Here is a 21783-nt window from a genome sequence, read left to right on the forward strand (position 1 = left end):
AAGATAGTGACTCTATGACCTCTCCTGGTAGTTTGCTCCAGTAGTTAATAGCCCTCAGTGTTAAAAACTTATGCCTTATTTTTACCTGAAAATGAGAAGATAATGGCTTCTAGCCATTGGTTTTGTTAAACCTTTCTCTAACAGATTAATGAACCCTTTAATACCTGCTATTTTCACCCCATGATGGTACTTATCCTCAGAAACAGTTACTTGATCTTTTTGTTCAGATAAGCAGATTGGAGCTCTTTAAGTCCCTTGCTGTAAGGGATTTTTTTTTCTAGAATAATCTTCCATCCTTGTCAAAGTTTCTTTCAAAGAACACTTCATCAGGTGTTCAAGCACCCCACATTCCAAGCCGATGGCATTTAGCAACATAGGTAAAAATATGACTGGACAAATATTTATATAGGCTCATTTGTCCTTTGACGGTCCAAAAGTGACGAATGACCAGCGAGACTAAAGCTAAATGTTAGGGCTTTTATTCAAAGCAGCTAAGTATGTATTCAACTTATAAAGCCAACTCTACTCAATAAAGCACTTACACACACACACTGAAAATAAAGTATAAAAACATAGACATTCAGCAAGGCTTTTTGTTTTATATTTATAAAACTAGCCAATTGCCTGTCAAGAATGATTGGGGGGGGGGGATGGAGTCCTGTGCACCCCCATCTGGGCCCGTTCCCCCTTCCTTCCTGTTCCTTGATCATCCCAAACCCACTCCCCCCTCACCCCACTGCTACCACCACCTCCAAGAAGCAAAGTGGGGGGGCTTGCCCACACTCCTGCTCCCTCATCACCACCTGCAGGGAGCTGGGCAGGATTGGCTGTTTCAGTCAGGCAATCAGAGTGCGAATAAAGCATTATGGACAGACAGACAGATTAAGGCTCTTATAATATTAGAATTTGACTCAGTCATCTGCAAAATGATCAGTACTAGCTGATCATGGAGTGTGGTTTCTTCAGGTGCTGTCAGAAATGCTTCTGCAAACAATTCAAACCTTTCTGGTCCTTATAAAAATGCCTCCTTGATGTTGTTCTGACAAGTCATGAAGGTCCTCATAGGGTTAATCCTCAATTTTATGAGAAACTGTTGGCAGGACAGGGATGGAAAAAGGCATTTGAATGCAGCGTCTGTGCAAAGCGCTTCCATTTGGTTTAGCAGTTCTTTACACAATAAGATGGATAACCAGGGTGATCTTGGCCTTAAAATGAGAAAGTTAAAGCTTTTATGGGTGACATCATGTCTGAGAGAAGCCCACAGCACATTACCAGCCAGATTGTGCCAGGCACTGTACAGACCCAGGTTAGAAGTTTCCTTGCAGCAAAGACTTCTTACCTATGCGTTAAGAAAGACAGATTGAATTAGATATAGGCAATGGACAAAACGTAACTTGCTCTCAGTTGTAGGGAGGGACCAAAACATCATAAGGTCCTCCAGAGCCCTGAGTACCCAAAGCTAGCATGGCTAAAGCACACATGAATTCCAGGAGCTGACAGCACACAAGAGAGGAGGTGTGGGTAGCAACACACACAGCCGTTGCGCCGAATGACCTCATACCATTTCAGCAAGTGTGTGTTTTGGGCCTCAGTCCAGAGCAGGTCACAAACTCACCTCTCTGCCATTACACCCCCTTGAGTGAAATAAAGGGGCTATGAAAGTTCCACCTGGCCAGTGAAAGGGTCCCAATGCAGGCCCTTCAGGAGATGGCCAATAAGGCTTCCCTTCACAGACATCCTTGCAAGCTCTTGAGTAGGGGGCATGCCACATGTGGGGCCAGCAGTGGGAAGGGCTGCAGCATGCAGCATTGTGAGGATTTCTGACACAGCTGAGGATCATAGGTGAACCTGTGGAGGCTGTCCTACTAAAACAGGCCATTCAGAGCCATCTAAACATTGCAGGGGCCTGTTACATACCCTCTAAGCCCTACCATATCCCCCCACTCCCCCTTAGTATTAAAACATAGGTTTCACTTGAAACAGGAAAAAGTAAAAGACTGGTAAGAGATACTCTTGAGCTCTCTACAGAGCAATGGAGATCCCAGAGTACCAGGAGGGGAAGATGTTTCTGATTTAAAATCTGCTCTACTAGGTCTATCACTGCTTGAGGCCTAGCTCTCCAGAAACTAAAGGTTGCTGGTAATTTGGTAATCTGTCACAGAGAGTTTTTCTTCTATTGTAATTGTAGTCTATCTCACCTACAAGTAGGAAAGCAATTATGCACTCACTTATGGAAAAAAGGTAGCTTCTGTCTATCCAAATCTGTGTCTATACTAAGTTTTCCATTGACACCAAGACAAGAAAAAAATGATTATTTCTTGGATTCAGCGCTGATCAAAAACTGGAATTTTCCAATGTATAGGAAATTCCAATATTTCAAAATTTGGTTTCATCTCAAAATTTACTATGGTCCATAATGCATCCCATCAATTTAATCAGAGGGGGAGACTGAAATGCATCATGGGAAGCAAAGATTCTTCAGTGAGCTGAGCCCATACAGGAGAATAGAATATTTTTGGCAAAATCAATATTTTGATTTTGGTGAAATTGCATTTTCAATAAAATGGAGGGAACCTGCTACTCCATCCAGCCGTTCTTCTAATGGAGTTTATTGCTTTCCCACCTCAGCTCTGTACCTTGCAAAGCTATACTTGTCAAGTAAAGGCATTTTTTTTGATTGTTCAAAAAATGGGCTGTAAGAAAGATTTGGTCTGTCAAAAAATCACTGGAGGGACTCTTTCCATAGGGGTTAGAGTGAGCATGGATGAGAGATTTTAAACTCCATCTTGTAAATGTTTTTGTCCTGCAAGTTTCATACACACACGCTCAGATGCACACGTTCAGTGTTATAGAACTTTCAGGATTAATATATAGTTAGTGATGAAGAAAGTTGTTTTCTATCCTTTATGAGTTCATTACCTTAAACATTGCTGACAAGGTTTGCTATACATTATATTTATGAGATAGGTGAGTTATAATAATGTACCTCTTGAGCACTGTTATTTTTGTAGTAACTTCTGAAATCATAAATATAATATTATTATGAGCATGAGACCTAAAAAAAGAAAGTAGCAAAAGTATGAGTTACTGCTGGGCAGAAGGAAGAGGGAAAGGGCAGTACAAAAACAGAGTTTATGAATGCTGAGAAAGAAAAGCCCAGGTGAAGAAGCAGCCGATAGCAGTGAAATGACACTAGTTTCCACAGTGCATCCCTGAACAGACTGCAGAAACCTGTTGGTGAGCAACGAGATAAGGAGTGGCCCAGAGGTATGGAGGGTCTTTGTCAGACTAAGAAATGGATTGCAACATCAGCACATGGTGCAACGGCTCTAGTCAAGTCTCTAAAACCATATAACTTTCACCTTAGCATACGTGGAGAAACAGCTTTTAAGTGAGACGATAATCAAGCTTCTAGAGTGGAGTGCAACTGCAGGAGTGGAGTGGAGAGGATACGGGAGTGGATAAGGTTCCTCTCAAACTGACCCTGGAGTATTGTGAGCCAAGCGGGGCATTCTCTGCTTTCTACCAATGTAAGTAAAAAGGGAAATCCAGAAACAAGGGGGGGAAATGGGTCTGGTTGAATTGCTAGATATTTTCAACAAATTTCACAGGGTTTTTTTTGTTGGGTTTTTTTGTTCAGTTTGTTGTTTTTTGGTTGGGTTTTTTTGAAGGGGGGGGTTCTAGGTTTTTAAGACCCGGCTAGACAAAGCCTTAGCTGGGATGATCTAGTTGAAGATGATCTTGCTTTGAGCAGGGGGTTGGACTAGATGTCCTCCTGAGGTCCTTTCCAACCCTCATTTTCTATGATACTGTACCTGGAAATTTTGCACAGAATATTTAACTCATTACAGGGTTGGTCAGAGAACATGAAAAATATTATACAAATAAACTGTTGGATGAGAAATTGTGACTGTCGTTGAGAAACCCATTTTCTAGAGCAGTGGTTCTCAACCTCTTTGGACTCTAGGCATCCCTCCATAACTTCTGTGGTACCCAATTTCAAAAATAAATGTATACGTTACACAGTTACCTCCTTAAACGGGGGCTGGGCAATAGGGGCGGGGGATAATCCAGACAGGGATAAACCTGATCCTGTCTTATTTGCTCATCTCTTCACACCCCATTTATCTCCTCATACCCTTCAAAGGATGTGTTGGCACTCTAGTGTGCCCTGGCACCCTAGTTGAGAATCACTGCTCAGTTGACATTTTCCATATTTCCTGATCTACATGAAAACATTAGGCAATTTATGAAAAGGTATCTTAATTTTCAACCAGCTCTAGAACAGATAAAATATATTAAAAAAAAAAAAAAAAAAAGGAAGGAAGGAAGACAAAAAAGGATCAATTTTTCACAATTAAAAAAAAATCCCCCTTTTCTCTGAATGCTTCTGGAATGCTCTTGAAGAAAAAAAAGCAGATTACATTAATCTCTCTGTGAGGGTACTGAATTCCTCAGGATAGATTTTGCTTCCCATAATTGTTATGATTTAAAAAATATTGTGTGCTTTTTCCAGTATTATACATAAAATGATACACCTATGGTATAATATAACAGTGTAGTTACAGAGCAAAAGTACTGAGCCAGATGGCATACACGATAATTTCAAACACGAACGTGCATCAATTACTGCAATATTCAGCTCTCATAAACTTTCAACAAATATGTTCACATAAACAAGATCTTACATTCCATCCTAATTAATCTTCACATTTGTACAAAACTGCTTGCAAGTTAAAATATTAGAGGGGGGGGGAATGGCTCAAAACTTTTTTCCCCTTCATCAAACAATTTTTTAAAATTCTGGCTTTTTATTTCAAAATAAGTCTTGAAATTTCCAGCCATGTGGTGATTAGTTCAAAAGAGAACCATGTTTCCTGCTTTGAAAATGAGCACATCTCTATTGACTTCAATGGAGTTTCATCCATGTATGCTAGCAGAGAATTTGTTGTGTATTGGTGTTCATTGTGATCAAAGCCTGCCGTGTATTGGTAGGTCAGGCAGTGCATGAGAGAGACTGGAGATGTCTTAGCAAGAAGTTAGAGCTGGCCCAGCCAGACTGTCAATTAACCTTAGTGCTCTGTGAAATTTGCTGGTCAAATTGAAAAAAATAATTTTGGGTTGACTTAAATTGTTCTTAGAGAATTGGTAAGTTAAGATAGCTTGTTTTTGGTTCAACAAGCTGTTTTGTTCAGTAAGAAAGAAATTGTTTTATTTCATTTCTAGGAGATTTTTAACTAAAATGTAGAGGTAGATACACAAAGGGACTGAGATCCTATCAAAAAAACAACAAGGAGGTGCAGGTAATGCTGCTGTTTTGCTCTCTTTAACAGGCAATCTAGGACTTTTTCCTGGGGTGCCAGAAACCTGGGTTCAAATTCCCTTCCTGTCCAGTTCAGAGAAAAGGCTTGAATTTGGATCTCTTACATCCTGAGACAGTACTCCAATTCCTGGTAATAAGGTCAAAGCAGAATATGGTGCTCTGCAAATGTGATCTCACCCTCCTTGTAATCACCACCAAAAGTGAAAATGGTCCATTTTTTTTAACAGGAAGAGGGCATTGAGATTTCCATATTTTATCTTTATTTTTTTTTATTCAGCCAAATTTATTGCATTTGATCTAAATTTGTAGACATCTTCAGATCCTCTGCAGCTGTGTTTTTCAGGAAATAAACTATTTACCAAAACTGCTGGCCCATCTCTAGTTAACACTGCAGGGTACAGGAGCACAGAACATGATGCAGCCTAGGAGCAGAATAGGGTTGATTTAACAGAACTCCAATTTTCAAAGGACCAATTAATTTTTTTCCTAAGATTTTTATAATCAATTGTGAAAATTTCTTGAAACCTCAGAATCGTGCTGACAGTTTTTTAACAAAAAATTCCAATATTCTCCTGTATTTTGGACCAGATTTAAAATGATGGTCATTTAGCAGGATCACTGTTAAGAAACAGTGTTTTGGGGGGTAATGTGGTATGCCTGCCTGAAATAGCAGAGGATGGGTTCCAGTTATACCCAGAAGGTGTGCAGAATGGCCTCCAGCCTAAAGGCAGGGTCATGCTACCACCCAAACAAAGCCCTAGACAAGGTACGTGTTGTCAAAAAGGCACTGCCACCTACTACTTTGAAAAGGTTGTTTTGTGAAGGGAGACAGAAGACAGCAGACAAAAAGAAAGAGAAAGTAGAAAGGACAAAGTCTGGAAAAAGCTCAGAGTGAGTCCTGTCCCCGTGTCCCCTCCCCCCCCCCCCCCCCCCAAAAAAAAAAATAAAAAAAATCCAGTGCTTTGGATAGTGTTTGGAGCTGTGAGTAAGAAAAGCATCTCCTGTCACTGGGTTCCTCCTGTTCTCTGGGAAATGAGGCTTTGTGCATTCTTTGTATATAAGCTGAACTGCAGCAGAGATACCTCACTTGAGCAGTAATTTCCCCTCCTAACTACAATAACTTCAAAACCCCACATTTTAGGTTAATGACCCCAGGGGAAAAAAGGGGGGACACACTATTTGGCTTTTAGAGTGTTCATTTTCTCAAGAAAAAAAGAAGTTTTGGTTGGATTTTTTTTGGTGACATTCAAGTTCTTTTGAGGGGGTGTTAACTCAGCATACCCAGCCTTCTATCATTTGAGTTTAGGCAGTTTATGTCCCATGTTCCAGGTAAGTATAGGGAGCAAAAGGCACAGTTATATGGCAGAAACCTTAAGTGTCCTTCCATTATGCTTTTTTGTAAGCAAGTACATATTATTTTAGTGGTAGCCTCGGTAGGCTAGGCAGACAGGAATAATGAGCTGGTCTCCAACCTAAAGTATAGGATATGAACTACTTCCATTACCGAGCCAGAACGTTTTAAAATTTCATATGCCCAACAGCTAGCCTTTGCCTATTCACTTTTTGATAGTTTGCAGCTCTGCTGTGTAAATCAGATATACAGTGAGTCTCTGTGCTTTATGGCTGAGTAGGAGTTTATAAAATTACATGTTTCAGCTCCAGTAAAGTCTCTGGTTGTTAGTAAAAGCCCAAAATGGAGCTCAGGGTTGAGAGAGACACAATGGGTTTTATTTAACACAGCAGAAACACTATAAACCTTCATTTTTGCACAGATGGGAAATATGGATACATTATATCAGGAAAGGAATTGTCAAATACCACCTAGCTATCAAGGGAATAAAACTGACAGGTGCATAATATTTCATGTATAGCAGGCTGACAAAACTGGCACGAGAATCAGTCTCAGTATGAAGTGGTGGAGAGTGGATGGCTGTGTTCACAGGATATGGTAATTGGCTTGATCTACCTGTTTATCCCACTGAGTTCCCACTTTAAATTCTTGGGAGTAATTTTGAATGAAGAGCTTTGATCATTTTCTGGAATGTCACTTGGATTTGTTCAAATCTTAATGGCTCTGTGACTGGCTTGTAGCACCAAGACACACTGGGTTTGGGGGTTTTTTTCTTCTTCTTTTATTCCATCTTTGTGGGATTATTTCCCAAAACATACTATTGCTGCATTTCTATCCTCAGCTAAACTAGTGGCAGACAACTTGCTCTGATCTGGCACATTCATTCTGCAGCCATTATGCCAGCATTATTTAGTAAATGCTTTTCTGGCATTGCTATCTCACTCCTTTAGAACTTATCCTTTCAGACTCAGGAGACCAGTTTGCTCTGAATAGTGTCATTGCTGTTGGGTATTAGGTATGGAGAAAAGAGCAGCAATCTTGTGCGAAGCAAGAGGCTAAGGTACCTCAGATCCTGGTGAGGCAGATTAGTTAGTTCTGGATTCTCTTCCCATCAAATTCAGCAGGGCTCAGGTTTAATTTAGTGTGCAGCATTTGGAACAGGGATGGGAACAGTAGAGTACAACGTGCTATAACCCAGTTCAGTGTTAAGAAGCACAGCTAAATCATTGGCGCTCGTGACTCTGCAGTCATGTGTCCATGAAGTTTTGAGGAGTAATTTAAGAGTTTCCCTCTCTCTCCCTCCTTTCATATGGCTATCCCAGATGGTCAAGTTTTTAATAGGGGAAATGTAGCTAATAGAGAGGTGAAGAGGATAGGCTACTGGTAGGGGAGGTACAGGGGAGCATGTGCCCCCCCGAGATTGGCCACTGCTGGCTTCTGCAGGCAATTGCCACTTGCCACCCTCCTTCTCCCCCCTGCCGCTGGCACTGCCAGCTTCTGCAGGTGGTCGCCGCTTGCCACCCCACTGCCAATGTTGCCACCCACAAATTGTGCCCCCACTCCAGTCTCAGGAGGCACCAGTCACCCATGGTGAAGAGTCACAGGAAGCTTTCTTGCCCTCTGAAAACCTGTCTAAACTAGTTCCTTCATGCTACTTGGAAAGTAGCCTGTCCTAAGAAAGGGATCTTTACTTTTGATATGCACTGAGATGGTCATTTTCTGAGTCTCCCAACTGTGTTGGGTGGCACCCACTGGCCTAAAAAAGTTCCTGTATCTTATTTAATACAAGTTTAAGAATCAATTAGGGCTTGTGCTTCTCAGTGCCTGTATTAGAATAGCAAGAGACTTCTGTGTAAGATTAGTCAAGGCCTTGGCATGACTGTGCAATTAAAATGTAACACTATATAAACCATGTAAAATCAAATTTTGCCTAAGTCAAACAGTGTGTTGGCTAGCATGGTTAAGGCATGACAGTCCATGTGGCCCATTGGCACCAATGGATGTGGTGTGGCTAGACTTCTGGACACTTTTGACTCCCAGGCCCAAATGACTAATTATCCAATTATTGCTGTGTCAACCAGGGGTGGCCTTGGACACAAGGCCAGGGCAGAGCTCAAACTTACTTCTCTGGAATTATCATGAGACTTTTCAGTTCTGCTGCTGTCACAACTGAACAGGTTCAGTGCAAGAGCTGATGGACAAACTCAACAGAAGCTCAGAAAACCCAGTCCTGGCAGGAGTTGCCCAACCACTACAACAGTGAGGGACTGGTCTAGGAGCAGCAGAGGCAAGAAACATGAGTCTGATGTGTTTATTTGAAAATAGAGGAAGAGCAAACAGCCCCACACATACAGCTCAGGAAACTTTCCTCTGCATTGGCATGTGGCAAGATGTGTCCCCAAGAGGACATATTAGAAAATTGGCCAAAGAAACAAACCAGAAGGTGGGGGGAGGTTATCAGATGTGGTCAGGGCCCCTACAGAGAATTGTGTTCTCTGAAGGTTTTTATCCTGCCCTTCTCATCACCAATGCTTTTGAGCACCTTTCTTGAATGCATTAAATGGTGCAAGTAACAATTGTCCTTTGTGTGACTTACTTCCTCTCTTTGGCAGGCCAAGGCCTACCACACAGTGTTTTCAGTGGGTTTGTTGATGCACCAAACATGGAGTTGCTGCCACGTGTTTTTGTAATGGAAGGCAAGTCAAAGCAGCACACCTTGCAAATCAGGCAAGGGCCATGTCTACACAAGATCCTCGCTGTGCAGTAGCTCATTATTACTGCACAGCAGCATCACCAGGCATGAACTGTGATGCAAAGCTACTGTAGAGTAGTAGCAAGATTCTGTGCAGTAGAAATGAGCACAGTAAGCTTCACTAGGCAGTGGTACCAGGATGCTACTGCACACCAGTTACTGCTCAGTCATTTAGTACTTGGTTATGCAGTAACAACTGCTCAGTGGGTGGCTCATGTAGACACTCCCGTGGTGGGAGGCATGGTCATGCAAGGTGTTGGAACACATAAGACAGGGGCGGGCAAAATATGACCTGCGGGCCATTCTGTCTGGCCCATGGTGGCTCCTAAAAAAATTAGTAAATTAATATTAATTTGCTCCTGATTGCCTGTCAAAGCTGACAGGAGCCAGAGGCAGTAGGACCCAGAGCGAGCCCTCAACAGGACTGAGCAGCCCCACCCCACCCCACCCCCAGCAATTTCACTCTCTTTCTGACCCTGCTGTGTTCCCACACCATGTGACTCCTGTCTGCGTGGCCAGACTGGGGAGCATGAGGTCATGCCAGTACACATGCACACAGGGGCAATGTGTGTGTGTGCAGGCACAGTGTATGTGTGTGTGTGTGCAGGCAGGGGCAATGTGTGTGTGTGTGTGTGTGTGTGTCCATGCAGGAAGGGGCAGTGTGTGTGTGTGTGTGTGTGTGTGTGTGTGTGTGTGTGTGTGCAGGAAGGGGCAGTGTGTTATTGTGTGTGTGTTTATTGGGTGAGTCCCACACTCACACCCCATCATACACATGCACCCATACCCCCCTTGCACTGCCATATAGTCAGACCTTCCACACCCTCTCATACACCCCAGCCACCCTCCCCCCCACACATCTGCCCACAGACCCCATACCCACCCACACCCCACATACCCACACACCCACAGCCCCCCACAAACCTGTACGCACCCTGCCATGATATACAAGAGTAAGACTTCATTTTAAGCTATTATGCAATCAACTCTGTGTATGCTACACAAACACATGTAAACCAGGACAAAAATATTTTTTTTAATGAAATTAATAAATGTTTCAGATGTTCTCTTTTTAGAATATAATTTGGTATTTTTCTGGTTCCAAGATGGCAAAACCCCTTGCTGAAAGGAGTACTTCTGGGGGCAAAGGGAGGGTCTTCAGGTGGCAAAGGTCAGGGGTTAGAGGATGGGACTTCTGGTCACAAGATGGTGACCAGGGGGTGTGGCACCTGTCAAGGGGCAGGGCTACCCATGAGGCCCTCAACAGTTTGCCAGAACTCAGTAAGCAGCCCCCCACCAAAATAATTGCACACCCCTGACCTAAGACAATACTTTGTTGTCCTCTTTTTGGGCCTTGAGACACAAACAGGTGCCATCTTTCCAGACCATGGCTGCTACCTTGGAAGATGCCTTTCTAAGGGAAGGACAATGTGGGCACGCAGATATCCTAAGCGCTATTCAGTAGCCACAGAGAACTTCAGTCTTCCCAGCTCCCTATATTAGCAGTGCCATGTCCACTATGATGAATGCAGAAGCCTATGCGTGTTGCACAGGGGTAGCAAAATAGACTTCCTCCAACACAAATGGCATCACAAGCACACATACAAATGCACACATCTGGGCCATGATGATCTCTCTGCTGAAAGCAAGTAAATGCTAGTTCTCCTGACCTCACACAAGGATTGTTTCCAGGTAAGGTCAGGCAGGGAACAAATTCAGTGTTCTAAAGCAGCCATGGGCTGGAGAGAAACAGTTCAGGAAAAAGTTCAATCCCTCCCTGTCACTCCTTCTTTGTAATTAATGGCTGATGGAGAAGGGTCTGGTGGGGAGCAGTGTTCTGTCCTGTGATCCACAGAGGCAGCAGGGGACTGCAAGAACAGCCACTGAAATTGCACTCAGTTCCCCACTGCTGGCAGGCAGCATGCACACTGTCTCCTCCACCAGGGGAACATCTATTTTCTGGCCTGTGAGGCCTCAAGCCATCCACATTCCCATGTCTGTCAGCTTCAGCCTCCCACAGGAACTTCCTGGTGGTAGCAATGTCCTGAAGCAATGCCTCCACATTTGAAACCTATGTTGGGGTCTTCCCATAATCCTAACATTGGTTTGGGGGAAAGGAGTTATTCTCAGGGGATCACTCCAAAAGCATCCGCAGCAGTCACCTGGATCCATGAGCAAGCACCCCAATTGCTAGCCCATGCATCAGTCCTTCCATCACTGACCAAGATGCCACCTTCCCACTGGGCTCTTTTTGACCCTCAGGTGCAGAGCACGCTCACAGAGGCTGCATGCTTTAGCTGGTCCAAGGGCCCACACCTCATCTCAGAGCCTGACTCTCTACTCAGCTACAGCAACGTGCACTCTCTCAGGCCAAACAGCCCCTTCTGCCATGCAATTCCACCCACCAATCAGAGAAGTGGCACCAGGAAGAAGTCAGGGAGGCTTTTTACTGCTCTCCAGCCAGGTATGTAATGCCTATGTAGTATAATGCAGCAGTGAAACCTAAGGCAACTGTGCCTAACATGGCCTATGGGGGTCTGCAGTCAAAAGAATGCCAGCTTTTTCCTCTCTGCTCCTCCCCAGCAGAGCAGAATAGAGTAGAGCAGAGCAGGTCTCCACTGCACTGTTGCCATTGTCTGGAGTGGAAGTTCCCCAGACCTTTCCCCAAGGCTCACCAGCATCTCTGAGCCATGGGACAGCTCTTTTTCTGTCCTATCTGCTTGGGGTACCTCTGGGTTCAATAGCAACATGCTGCTTTGGTGAAGGGAAGTCTGAATCAAAACTCACAATAGTTTGCTTTCAGAAGATGACTCCACTGGGGGTTTTAAAATAACTGGTGGTTCATGTGGAGGTTTGATTTTACCTCAGCCAGTAGCTTGTGGTGCTTTTAGATTCAGGGATTCAGATGACCCAGACCGTGGGGCACAGTTACATGTGTAAGTCTTCTGCCAGGAACTGTTTGGCAGTAAGAAGGTCAGGATTCAGCTCTCTGTGTGTTCCTAACTAAAAATAACCACTGCTGGCATGACCCCACAGCCAGAAACTGGGGATATTCAGCAACTCAAAGTTGTATTCAAAAGAGTAATATTTCCACATTCACAAGCAATGAGGCCAACCCAGGGAATAAACAGAAAGGGCACAGGAAAACAGCAGCTTTAGAACAACTAAGTAAAAAATGAACAGGAAAAGAGATGGCTGCTCTCAGAGCATCTCCACAATATGCCAAGACCCTACCCTCCTCCCTTAGCTATGAACGGCCAACAAGGGAGTCGTCCACTACCCTCATACTCATCATACCCACCCATGGCTCCTTGTCCATACTCAGAGGTGTCCTTTTTATGGGCAGGATCCTCTCACCCTAAAGAATGTGCTTCCGTTCATTAGTCAATACTGCCTCAGCTGCAGGGGTAACAGCTCTGGGGCTTGATGCAGAGCCCCCCTGCCAAGAGTCCCTCAACCAGGCTTTGGCTCTAAGTGAATTCAGCCCAAGCAATTTCAGCTTCTCGTGACAGTATCATCACCACCACTTTGCTTGCTGTTCCCACAGCAGTCACTCGTGTCTGTCTACCACATAGAAGCAATTTCTGCAGCCTCTCAGCCCTTCAGAGAAGAGCCTGTGGCACATAGGACTCAAACTTTTCCTCTTCCTGACAGTGCAAATGAGGTCTGGCCTGTCCAGTCAGTCCCCCTTGCTTGCCAAAACATAGTGGAAGCAGGCTCTAGTGGGTCCCTATTCACTTGGTGTTCTCTGGCTGCTCTGGGCCACTCTTTTCTCTGTTTGCCAACGGATGTCCACATTAGTCTTACACAACTGCAGAAACATTTTGGATAGGACTATTCAGAAAAATGCTGCTTTGCACATTAATTGTTCCATGGAGGCTGCTTGTTGCCTTTGCCTTAGTTCTAGTGTGACTGAAAGGGAGTTGTGTTCTTGGGACTGCAGTATTTCTCACCTACCCCAATCTCTGTCACGTGCAATCTCTGGTGGAAGCTGTCCAGTTTGACACTTGCCTAACCCATAATTAGGCATAGACCTGATAACAGCTTACAGATAGAGATCTGGTGATAGCCTAGAGGAGAGTAGCAGAGTAAGGATCCTGGACTTCAACTCACTCAGGAAACTGATGGGCAGGGTCCCCTGGAAGACCAGTTTGGGAGGGAAAGGAGTCCAGGAGAGCTGGTTGTACTTTAATGAAACTTTGCCAAGGGCACAGGAACAAACCATCCCAATGTTCAGGAAAACTAGCAAGTATGGCAGAAGACCAGATTGGCTTAGCAGGGAACTCTTCAGTAAACTATAACACAAAAAGGACACTTACAAGAAGTGGAAACTTGGACAAACAACCAGGGAGGAGTCTAAGAATGTTGCTCAGGCTTGCAGGAATGAAATCAGGAAGGCCAAAGCACAACTGGAGTTGCAGCTATCCAAAGACACGAAAGGTAACAAGTAGGGTTTCTACACATATGTCAGCAACAAGAGGAGGATCAGGGAAAGTGTGGGTCCTATACTGAATGGGGGAGGCAACCTTGTGACAGATGATGCAGAGAAGGCTGAAGTGCCCAATGCCTTTTTTTGCCTCAGTCTTCACAGGCAAAGTCAGCTCCCAGGCAACTGCACCTGGGGTTGAGAGGAGGTGAGTAGCCCTCACTGGTGAAAGAACAGCTTAGGAACTCTTTAGAAAAGATAGATGCATACAAGTCCATGGGGCTAGATGTGATGCACCTTAGGGTGCTAAGGGAGTTGTCTGATGTGATTGCAGAGCCACTGACCATCATCTTTGAAAAATTGTGGTGATCAGGAGAGGTTCCAGATGATTAGAAAAGGGCAAATATAATATTCATCTTGAAAAAAGGGAGGAAGGAGGATCTGGGGAACTACAGACCGGTCAGCCACACCTCAGTCCCTGGAAAAATCATGGAGCAGATCCTCAAGGAATCTATCTCAAAGCATATGGAGAAAAAGAAGGTGATTAGGAACAGTCAGCATAGATTCATCAAGGGCAAGCCATGCCTGACCAACCTGATTGCCTTCTATAATGAGATGACTGGCTCTGTGGAAGTGAGAAGAGCAGTGGACGTGATCTACCTTCAGTTTACCAAGGCTTTTGATACCATCTTCCACAACATTCTCACATGCAAGCTAAGAAAGTATGGCTTGGATGAATGGACTGTAAGGATGATAGAAAATGGCTGGATCATTGGGCTCAGAGGGTAGTGGTCAATGGCTTGATGTCTAGTTGGCAGCCAGTATCAAGTGGAGTGCCCCAGGGTTTGGTCTTGGGACTGGTTTTGTTCAATATCTTCATCAATGACCTGCAAGATGGGATATAGTGCACCCTCAGCAAGTCTGCAGGTGACACCAAGCTGGGGGGAGTAGTAGATACACTGGAGGGTAGGGCTAGGATTCAGAGACCTCGATAAATTGGAGGATTAAAAAAAAAATTCATGAGGTTCAATAAGGACAAGTGCAAAGTCCTGCACTTGGGATGGAACAATTCCATACACCAATATAGGCTGGGGGCTGACTGGCTGGGCAGCAGCTGTGCCGAACAGGACCTGGGGGTTACAGTGGACAATAAGCTGAATATGAGCCAACAGTGTGCCCTTCTTGCAAAGAAGGCTAACAGCATACTGGGCTGTGTTAGTAGTAGTGTAGCCAGCAGATCGAAGGAAGTGGTACTTCCTCTTTCTTTGGCACTGGTGAGGCCACATCTAGAGTACTGTGTCCAGTTTTGGGGCCCCCACCACAGAAAGACTATGGACAAATTGGAGAAAGTGCAGTGGATGGCAAGAAAAATGGCTAGTGTGGTGGGGCACATGACTTCTGAGGAAAGGCTGAGGGAACTGGGCTTATGTAGTCTGGAGAAGAGAAGACTGAGGAGGGGATTTCATAATCGCCTTCAACTAGCTGAAGGGTGATTCCAAAGAGGATGGAGCTAGACTGTTCTACGTAGTAAATAACAGAATAAGGAGCAAGGGTCTCAAGTTGCAGCAAGGGAAGTTTAGGTTAGATATTAACATGAACTGTTTCACTGTGAGTGTAGTAAAGCTCAGGAACAGGTTACCTAGAGAGGTTGTGGAATCTCCATCCTTAGAGGTTTTTAAGACCTGGTTTGCAAAGCCTTGGCTGGGATGATATTGTTGTGGATGGTCCTGTTTTGAGCAGTGGAGATTAGACTAGATGACCTCCTGATGTCCTTTCCAACCCTAATTTTCTATGATTATGATTCTATATTTGAAGGTAAGGGAGAGGAGCTGTTGAAACTCATGCACAATTTCTTAGCCCAAAAGAATTAAACAAAATTATAAGAAAGGCAGCAGGAAAAATCCTGATGACAAATTCCATTAAGCTGCTGTACAGTCTTCCAAGGAGAAGGCAGGGCATTTGAGACTTTTAAAAGTAGAATGCACAGAATCCCCCAAAGGAGTTCTGCTTTGAGAATGAGACATAAAGGACTTTTCCTGCCATTAACTTCCACATTCCTGTTTTCTGGGCAAAGACTCTGACCCTGCAGTAGGTCAACACCAGGCAAAGGAAAGGGGCTGAAGCCTCAATGAGTTCTGTGGGGTTATGGCAAGAGCATAGGGGCCTTCCCACATGGAGCTTTCTTAAGCATGTGAGCCCAAGATGCATTCAGAAAAGATTTTTGCACAAGAATATTAGGTGAACTCCTCCCTCCCCTCTGACTTGAAACAAATGCTCTATCAGTAATTAGCTTATACACTTTCTCCAATCTTCAGCATGCCTGAAAACATTAAAAAATGGGCACTGTGCCCTACTGCTGGCAGCAGGTGATGGTTGCTGCAGGCCCCCAGACTCAGTCCCCAGACTCAGCCCCTAGACTCTGGCTCTGACTCCAGGGGCTCTTGTCAGCCTGAGCCTGCCTCCCAGGCACCATACCCCATGCCAGCAGGCACATGCTGTTCAATGCCATCACCCAGAGCCCAGGCCTGACCCCCCAGGGCCCCTGGCAGCTGCTGCCATGTTGGGTTCTCCATCAGCAAAGACACAGGCCCGGGGGCCGAACTGGACCCAAGAGACAGCAGACTTCATTGCCCTTTTGGGGGGACGTTGCAGTCCAGTGCCTCTTCGGCCAAGTAACACCCACAACTATGTAGCCATGGCTGAGCAGATGCAGGAACATGGACACCAGTGCTCTGTCCAGCAGTGCCAGGCAGTCCAGGGCTGTGTGCAGGACCATGCCATTCCTGTGTGAACTGGACCACATCCTGGCCCCCACAGACCCTGGCAAGGTGTGCTATGTGTTCAGTAGCATGTGTGGGCTCCTGGAGCCTGTGCCAGGGCCTGCCAACCAGGAGGACTCAGCAGAGGAGAGCCCCTCAGGGATCCAGCCCCAGGTCCCTGGTGCAATCCTCACCCTCAGTCTCATCCGGCAGCTTGGGCAGCCTGGGCCACCACCTGCCCTGGCTACTCCAGCAGCAGCCCACCAGCGAGGAGCACAGGTCAGAGATAACCCCTGCACAAGCCAGCTCCAGCTCCTTGCCAGAGGTGGCCTTGATGCCCTGGGATGCCTCAGCAAGCTGGGCAATGTCTCTGCAGCTGGGCAGAGTCCACCACCAGGAGTACCTTCCATGCCTATCCGATAAGCCCCACACAGGGAGGAGGACCAAGGGGGCAAGGGGTGCCATGGCCACCCATGCCCATGCCAGCTCACCTGCCCGCCCCCAGCCCGGTATGCCTGGAGCCTGGGGCCCCACAAAACAGGCGGGGAGCTCTCCCCTCTCCTCGCCTCTCCTCCTTGCCCTGCCCTGACCTGCCCTGCCCTGCCTGGCTGAGCTCCCCCCTCACCCACTGAAGTCTCCCCCGTCAACACGCAGGGAGGCAGGAGGCAGTTCAGACTTTATTGATAGCCCTGCAGACTCCCAGCTAGGCATCCAGGAGCCTGTCACATACAGAGAAACTCATTGATGGCAGCAGCAATCTCCTCCTTGGCCACAGGGGTCAGGCACTTGTAGCGTAGGCAGAGATACCCTTTTTGGTGCACATTGTAAGGAAGCACAGACTTGCCTGAGGCACCATCAAAGCTCAGGGCCCCATACCAGGTTTGCAGCTCTGCCCTGGGTGCTGTGGCAATCATCAGCAGCAGGGCACAATGGGTCAGGCACCCCTCAGTGCACTCAAACAGCTCATTGTGGTGTGCCTGGGTGACTCTGACCAGGTGTACACTTGGGGTGCAGGCCTCACATGGTGGGGGTCCTGGCCCAGGCCACCTCTCCAGAGAGGGCCACCAGAAGGAGGGAGGGTGGCACGTAACTAGCTCTGCATCCCAGCCAGGCAGGATCCCCTCACCCCCAGAATCCAGGCTTCACAAGCCCAGCAGCGCAGGAACAAACTGTCTGGCCTGTAGGGAGGAGAAGGGGTGGGAGTTGGTCTACAGCTGCTGTGGCAGCTGCTGGCAGGGCCCATCCTTGGCTCAGCCTGAGGAGGAGACAGGGAAGGCAGGGTGCCTGCAGCAAGTGGCAACCAGCCCACCTGCCCCCACTGTAGAAGCAGGAAGGGAGGGCTTAGTTGGAAGCTGCCTGTGAAAGGGCCCACCCAGCCAACCTACCATGGTCCCTGGACATCTGTCCATGCATAACCTCCAAACTGAGAGTGGGCGGTGCACAGCCCCTCAGTATGGTTCATGTTATTTCTGGAAAGTTGCAAACTATTACAAAGAGTATCTCTGTCCTTGCTCTGCAGGACCAGGAGCTTCATGTGGAGGAGACCCAGCAACCACCAGCAAAGATAGGGTTCAAAGATGCCACCACCATCAGCAGGTACACTCCGCATGTGCCGCCTCTATCAGCACTGGACCCAGAACCGGACAGTGCTCCTGAAGTGGCTGGTCACTATGGCTGAGGAGCAGCTCAAGGACTTTTGGTCCTGGTGCCACCAGGACTTGGAGAGGGAGTGGGAGAGGGGCCAGGTGCACTTTGCCCTCAAGCAGAGGGGGCTCACCTTCCAGGAGAGGCTGGTCGCCCTCCAAAAGAGGTACCTCACCCTCAAAAAGAGGCACCTCACTCTCCTGGAGAGGCTGGTGGAGGCACAAAAACAGCAGCGCACTGTGGTGCACCAGGCAATAGAGGTCACTGCATCCTTGACACCATGCTGGTCCTGGCAGTCACCTTTGTGCTGCCTGGAGCCCATCCCTGAGCCCTGGCCCTGCCTGGCCCCTGGCTGTCATCTACAGACCAGCGTCTAGCCCCACAGTGGGCATTGGAGGAGGTTCAGTACCACTTGCAGCAGCCAAGGCCCCCTGCCCCTGGTCCTCATCCTGGTCCTGTGGGGGTCTGGCCCCCCTCCTGGGCTGTTCCCTGCTGCTCACCCTACCACCATGCAGCTCCTGAGTGGAAGCTGGCCACAGCTGGGCTAGCTCCCCATGTGGGCCCTGCTGGCTATATCCCTGTGGAGGAGGAGGGGGAATAAGCTGAGTGAGCTGGACAGTGCCCACTGTCACCCCTGGGCCAGCCCCCAGCCCACGGTGTCACCATAGCATTTGCACTGGAGGTGGTGTCAGCAGAGGCCAGGGTGCTGGGTGCCTCTCCCTGGGCTCTGCACTGTAGGTGCCTCCTTCACTCTTGACAGTTTCACAAAGACACTTGTGTAAATAGTTCAAAGGGAAGAGGATCCTTTACTGGTGGTGCTTTATTGGCATTGAGGTTAGGGGTGAGATCTGTAGTTGAGGATGGAGGATGGAAGGGAATCTGGTGCTGTGAAGGGAGGCAGGGGTGGGGGTCTGTTGCTGTGTTCTGAAGGGAAATAAAGACAGCGTTTGCTGAAAACTGCCTGCAGTATATATGGTCTTCAGGTTGCCCTGTGGGCCTGGGGTCTGTGGTTGGCCACCCTACTGTTGGGGTGGAGGAGGAGGTGGTCCATAAGTGCCTCGTGCACATGGTGTCCTGGTCCCCGCTGCTGGGTGCACAGCTCACCCAGGGACTTGGTTTGTGGGGAAGGCCTGTTGTTGGTGCCGACACCACAGCTGGCACTCCTGGTGCCAGGCATCCTCAGTGAGCCATGCTTCCTCTGCCCAGACCCCATGGAAAAGTTCCCCACTGGGCCTTGCAGATATTATGCAGTATACAGACTGCAGCAATGACCCAGGAGATGTTGGCCTTGACAAACTTGAAGAGGGCGGTGAGGGTGCACCAGCATCCCTTGAGGTGCCCAAAGGCGCACTCAGTTAGCACTCAGCTCTGGCCCAGGTACCTGTTGAAGTATGCCTGGCATGGGTCAAGGTAGCTGATGTAGGGGCATGTGAGCCATGACAGCAGTGGGTAGGCAGAGTCCCAATGAGGAGGGGCAGGATGGTCATGTTGTTCAGCTGCACGTCCAGGACTCTTGGAACAAAGCAGCTGCTCTCCACCAGGGTTGGCAGGATGGAGTTCCAGAAAATCTGGGCATTGTGGGCACTGTCACCCCAGCTGCCACAGATGTTCGTGAAGGCACCCCAGTAGGGCCTTCAGCACAATGAAGTGGAAGCCCTGCCAGCAGTAGTAGGGGCAGTCGCCCCGGAATGGGCAGGTAATGGGGACATGTATCCCATCTAAGGCCGTGATGCACTGGTGGAAGCCAAGTGCTCAGTAGTCTGGCATGACCTCAAGGGGGTCAGCAACCTGAAGCATGATATTGGCCAGCACATCCTGGAGGGTGCCACAGACTTCAAGGACAGCCTCCCCACTGGTTGCCTTACCAACCCCAAACAGGTGGCCAACAGTGCAGGCTGGTGGATGTGGTAAACTTCATAAGGGTGATGGCCACACAGGTCTCTGTGGGGAGAAGCAGATGCATGGGGGTGGCTGGTGCTCCAGATGTGGGCCAAACAGCTGCACTAGCTCTTGGAACATGACCCAGTCATCTGGAATGAGTTCAGTGACTGGTTCTCATCCTAGTTGTGCAGAATGACATGATGCCACCAGTCCTGGCTGGTGGGGCAGGCCCAGAAGCAGTGGGGCTGGAGCCCCAGAAGCTGGCAGTCACATTGGCATTGATGTGGGCATCATCAGTGTCCCTGCTGGGGTCCGAGAGGTGACCCAGGAGCTGGGGTGCATGGCTTGAGGGTGGTGGGGCACAGGCCCTGAGCCTGGGTGCATGGCTGTATGGCAGGGTGGAGCAGATGGGGTCAAGGCCCACCAGGGTGAGATGGCAGTTGGTGCATGTGTGCAGCGCAGCTAATGCAGCAGCAAACAGAAACCCGTAGTGCTGGTCAGGTGCCAGATGATTGGAAGATAGCCAATGTGGTCCCCATCTTTAAAAAAGGGAGGAGGGAGGACCTGGGCAACGACAGGCCCATCAGTCTTACTTCAATCCTGGGGAAACTCTTTGAAAAGATCATCAAGGAGCACATCTGTGATGGGCTGGCATCGGGGATGATGCTCAAGGGCAACCAGAACGGTTTCATTAGGGGCAGGTCATGTCAGACCAACCTGATTGCCTTTTACGATCAGGTCACAAAAGCATTGGATGCAGGTGTCGCCGTGGATGTAGTCTTTGTGGACTTCAGCAAGGCCTTGACACTGTCGACCACCCCATCCTCATTAAAAAACTAGGCGACTGTGGCATCGATGACTACACAGTCAGATGGATTGCAAATTGGCTGAAGGGTCGTACTCAGAGGGTGGTGGTGGACGGGTCGTATTCGACCTGGGGGGAAGTGAGCAGCAGAGTCCCCCAGGGCTCGGTCCTTGGGCCTGCACTGTTCAATTTCTTTATCAGCTATTTGGATGATGGGGTGAAAAACAACCTGTTTAAATTTGCTGATGATACCAAAATTTGGGGTGAGGTGGGTACGCTAGTAGGAAGGGAAAGACTGCAGCAAGACCTGGATAGGTTGCAGGGGTGGGCTAACAAAAACAGGATGCGTTTCAATATGGACAAGTGCAGGGTGCTGCACTTGGGCAGCAGTAACCAGCAGCACACTTATAAGATGGGAAACTCCCATTCTGAGAGCACGGAGGCAGAAAGGGATCTTGGAGTCATTATTGACTCCAAGATGAACATGGGCCGACAATGCGAGGTTACGGTTGGCAGGGCTAACCGGACCCTATCGTGCATCCACAGGGCAAAGGAGGTGATCCTCCCCCTCTATGCGACACTGGTCAGGCCACAGCTGGAGTACTGTGTCCAGTTCTGGGCACACCACTTCAAGAGGGATGTGGACAACATTGAGAGGGTCCAGAGGAGGGCCACTCACATGATCTGGGGACAGCAGGACAGACCCTACAATGAGAGGCTACAGGACCTGAACCTGTTCAGCCTTCACAAGAGAAGGCTGAGGGGGGACCTGGTGACTGTGTATAAACTTACTAGGGGGGACCAGAAGGGTTTGGGGGAGACCTTGTTTCCCCTAGCGCCCCCCC

At 47.7% G+C, this 21783-nt stretch overlaps 1 long non-coding RNA gene across 1 annotated transcript; it reads left to right on the forward strand.

Annotated features, from left to right (window-relative positions):
• Positions 1-1155: 1155 nt before the first annotated feature.
• On the forward strand, positions 1156-19120 carry LOC109281301 (uncharacterized). Its single transcript, XR_002087902.2, has 3 exons — positions 1156-3530; positions 11686-11887; positions 18128-19120. It is a non-coding gene; the product is annotated as an uncharacterized LOC109281301 (long non-coding RNA).
• The last annotated feature ends 2663 nt before the right edge of the window (positions 19121-21783 follow it).

This window comes from Alligator mississippiensis, chromosome 1, assembly GCF_030867095.1.
Source record: "Alligator mississippiensis isolate rAllMis1 chromosome 1, rAllMis1, whole genome shotgun sequence".
Lineage (NCBI taxonomy): Eukaryota > Metazoa > Chordata > Crocodylia > Alligatoridae > Alligator > Alligator mississippiensis.